Source organism: Homalodisca vitripennis, unplaced genomic scaffold, assembly GCF_021130785.1.
Source record: "Homalodisca vitripennis isolate AUS2020 unplaced genomic scaffold, UT_GWSS_2.1 ScUCBcl_201;HRSCAF=1607, whole genome shotgun sequence".
Lineage (NCBI taxonomy): Eukaryota > Metazoa > Arthropoda > Insecta > Hemiptera > Cicadellidae > Homalodisca > Homalodisca vitripennis.
In genome coordinates this window covers 115,944-120,984 of record NW_025776342.1, presented here as the reverse complement: position 1 = coordinate 120,984, position 5,041 = coordinate 115,944, and positions in this window count along the sequence as shown.

Below are 5,041 nucleotides of genomic sequence, written 5' to 3'. Positions count from 1 at the left end.
AAATTCGTAGTAAATATTAAGTGTGCAGCGATTGATCAGTTAAGTTTTTATTTATAAATAAATTGTTGTTGATCTTGGAATGTTTTACATTGGATCCAGCAGAATGCGCTACGATCGCAGTTTCAAATGTTTTTCTATTTTAATTCCAGGTTTTCCCGACAGTTTTTGCTGCTATCAAATTTGTGTGTTGTTTTGTAACCGTGTAATTATCGTGTGAGTGCTAATTGCAATACGCTTAAGGGAATACTTATTTAGTATTTTAGTTAAATTAAATTCTGTTGGCCAGTTCCGATACTATACTGTAATTTTAAATAACTATAAGGGAATTCTGTAGTTTAGATAGACTAATCAGAAATATCAATAATTCAATTGTGATGGTGGTCGCTTATTATACTTCAGCCTTTAAAAAACTATAATCTAATTCGGATAGTAGTTTAGATAGGCCATTCATAAATATCAATAATTCGATTGTGATGGAGGCCACTTATTATACTTCAGCCCTATCGGAAAACCATCTAAGTTGTTTGTGTATACTACTGAAGGATTAACAAAAAGATTTTACATTCAATAGCATTACGATAAATTAAGTTGTGAATTGAAAAAATATTCCTGTTATCCGATTCTTCTAATAACCTAAAAACTCTTTACGTTTTTAAATTCTTATCTGTGCCTATATCAGTGATTATTATTCGGTTACAAAACCCATTTAGAATGAATTTTGTTCAAAGTTTTTATTATTAACTGCACAGAAATATTTCCAACTAATTTCTAATTTAAATAATTTTAACAGGATCAATAATGTTTAATCATGATATTTAGTGAAAGTTTAGGTTAGAGATTGAGATCTAGGAAGTGATAAATAAGTTAAAAACATAACAGAAAAACAATGTGCTGACTTGAAAAGATATATCGATATTATAATAGATAATTTTGTAGGCGTATTAGGATCTAAATATGAAAGATAATTCAACGTTCACAGGATATAACATATTAAGACCACTCTTAATATTGTCCTACCATTTTTTTGAAAAGTTATAAGTTCACAGTGGTTCCCACTAGCAATCCCACACTAATGTCAATCCATCGTCTCTTTATCACGGAAAATTCTGCTTTAGCTGGGAAGTGTAAAATATGAAAGATTTTTCAGGGAATATTTCCGCCATCATCAAAGAGTCTCATGTACAAGAGATGAAAATAGTCAGGTGCTGTTCTGGATCTGTGACGTAAAAAAAGAAAAGGAGAAAAATTGTGTATTATTGTAATATCGACTTGCAATTTGTAATATGAGTTGTCGTAATGTAGAGTGAAGCATTGCAAACTTGTTATAAATAAGATAATTTGTATAAAAGATTTTTGGCTAGTATAGAAAGTTTCTACAGTGAATGCAATCACTAATTGTTTTTCACATGATAAGTTAAACCAAAAATATCTAAGTGTTTGTAAATATGAAAGAATGTTCCTCTTTTCTAAAATTATGAAAGCTTTGTTATACATGCGATATACTCTATTAACTAAGCATGGCGAGAAGCAATAATATGCCTGCTACTGTGGGGAGTTAACAATGTAATGCTTAGCTCAAAATTACAATGTAACTTAGAAATTATTAAATTACTTTCTATGAGTAAAGCGCTGAATTCTCAAATCCCAATAAGAAACTAAATTCAAGACAAATAAAGTACTATATTAGTTTTTTTTACCTATATTTGGTTAAATTCTGCTCAACGTTGTATGTATACGGCTGCAAAGTTCTATAAAGCAATTATTTGTACTTTCACTTCGGTAATTTTTAGAAACTCTACATACATTTACGTAATATGATGTACTCATACAACGTTCACTGTATGCTCCGCAACAAACACTGTTGGAAGTTTGACAATAGGCAATGCTTGTGACGTAATGTTAATTGCGTACCAAACTATGTCTGCCATTGTTTTGTTTTTTAAAACACTCTCAAGAATGTTTTCGTGATGAAATATATGGTTGAGTGCAATATTATGTAAATGTTTTGTAACTCACTAATTAATATTGGAATGATAATGAATAATTGAGCATTTTACGTTTCTTCTATAACAGAATTTAAAAGTATACAATAAACAAGTAAGTAAAAAAATCCTAATATTTAAATATTATATTTAACGTAAACGGCTTCTCTAAGGATAGAACAAGGTATATCCAGTCAAGGAAACGCACTTCAAGTTAGTAGGTTAATTTTTTTATCGATATATCCTCTTGATTGATATGCAAAGCTATTATACAGTTAATTAAAATTGCAGTTAAATACCAGTTCATGTTTAATTCAGTGTTACTGTTCAAGACTGGAAACCATTTGATCCAACCAGGTAACCTTAATATACTATAGATAAAGAGAGGCTCACCTTAGTATTTTTCTTTATGATTCTACAAGGCGAGATAAGTTTTAATGAGTCGGCACGTTTGATATAAAATACATTAAAATGTGAGAAAAGTTATAATTACCAGTGATTTTTAATACGGCCTCACTTCAATTCCTATAATGAACAAAAGTTTCTATTTATTACCTTATTCAGTTTCAAACGATTTATATTTTTTATCGTCTCTGAAGTAATGCGCCTTAAATAGTGTGTGTTGAGTCCACTGGATCTTGTGACTACGAATATTTATAGGAAAACTAAGCATATATTTTAAGTGAAAACTATTTTATACCCGCAAAACACATAAACCCCACATAAAAAACTATCAATTGGGAAAATTCCAAAACAATAAAATAATTTGTTACATTTAAAAAAATACTGAAACATGTAATCCATAACACGTTTATTCTTTGTAAGTCCAGTCACTTAGGTAGACACATTCATTGTTCAGAACATTTAGATGATACTTTGGTAGTTACAAAACTATTTTTTGAAACAACTGATGTTTGGTTTTGATTTTGCTTTGGTCAGTTGCATCCTTTATCTTTTGTAAGTTGAAATTGTTTCTGCGCATCAATTTTAAAGCAAATTACTGTAAATACAAAGAAAAAGTAAGAATAAGTAGACCAAGCCTGAAGATAGGCGGAATAAAGTCAACAACATCATAACAACGTTACATTAAAAACAACGAATTGTCAGACTCAGAAATTAATGTAAAATCAACGTGAGGTTAAAGTTATGTCAGGAAAGAAATGTATATGAGATCTATTAAAATGTTACTTTAAAAAAATCTAATGACCAACCTTGGCAAGGATTTGGACTGCCTGTGCTTAAAACAGTTGCCGTGCATTCATCACTGTTACAAGAACAAACAGCAATGTATGCAGTGACACTGATATGCGCACCCAGGTTACAGCTTTCCATTCCAGGTTAGGGCCAGTCCTTGGGCAGGCCGTCACCCTTCTACCATGTAATACTCCCCTCCCTTATTAGGTTGGTTTTTTAACATATGTAGGTTACGTCACGTGTGCTGCAATCTACCGCAGACAATATGTACTTCCTCGACAAGAGAATAATGTATATCCGTAAATTCTCACTGAGACGTGTAGAACTTTACAGTATAATTGCTTGGTTTATACGGTTTAAATTTTCAGATTGTATAATTTTTAATTATTATTGTAGTCCGGGTAGGTTTAAAAAAGAAAAGAGAATTTTATTTCACAAAGCAGTTGATATTTAAAGGCAATTTATTCTATTCTCGGTTGAAATTTAAGTAATATTAATACAGTGCTTACCCTGTATAAAATGTAGTTACGTTTGACATAGAATGTTGAGCCAATTCCACCCAATCTTTTAAGTGCACAATGTGCTGACTTGAGAGATGTATCTATATTATTATAGATACTTTTGTTTTAATATTAGGCTCTGATACAATAAGAATTCCATATAAATGATAAGAATAAGATTGATACGATAAGACCAGTGCTAAACATTGAACAACAACGGACAAGTTTAATCGATTACAAACGACTAGATGTTGAAACCATCTTCAATTTCGTTTCTGTAGAACATTCTAACAATGTAATTTATAGATTTATGTTTCTCATTAAATCTTTCCTTTTATTAAATATTCTTAAAAATATCCTCTGTTAGTAATTTCCGTCCTGTTCTCACTGATACTGTGTTGGAATTTAGCTCACGACCACAGGTAGCGGAGGCTACTACCATTATTAACGTCCTGGTGACGTCAAAGGAGACAAAACGAGGACCAACTCGTAATTAATTATTTTTTTGTGTTCCAGAAGTGGAAAACGAAATGGCTTGTGCTGTTATCTCAGTAAATTTTGAAGCTAAACCGGTAAATGTACAAAACCCTGTCAATACGCCATCAAAGCCTAGGGAAAAGGCCGGGAATCACTATTATCAGCTAGTGATCTCGCACTAATATAATTCCACCGTTTCTTTATCACAGACAGATAACAGCAGCCTTTTCTTAGGAACCTGGAACAAATGCACATTGATCCCAAATCTCTGCTATAAAGGAGAAGTTTGAGGAAAAAATTTTAACGCTTTGCAGTAAATAACACATGCATTCCTCCTATGGCTTGGTGACGTTGAATATATATTTCTGACTCATACTACCCTATATGTGGATAGGTGAAGTAGCCAAAACACATTGTTGATTAGCAAACTTCCGTTCCACTGTGATCTAATAGTGGATGACACTCTTTTGTTGACAAAACAATCTCGCTTTTGTCAAGTTGCATGATATACTGTTAACGCTTGTAACTTTTGAGTATTTTGATTTAATCCAAATAAGAAAATACTACAAATAATGCTTTTAAACATAAACATCTATTACAGCTCTTACAATACTGTCTAGTTGAATGAGATAATACAGTTAGAACGCAGAGTGACCTACACGTGTTCATATAAAGCTTATAAATGACACAATCAATCTGAGTTTACTGGTTGACCTTGAAGATATCGATTGTCAAAACCATGCTACTTTTAGTAGAATCATAACGACACAGCATCGAAAATGATACAAAATATAAAAATGGAATGTTTTCTTAAAAGTTTTTTTGGCTCTTTATACTTAATACTGACTGAAATATTAGGTAATATTTTAATCACTGTCAGGCAATAAA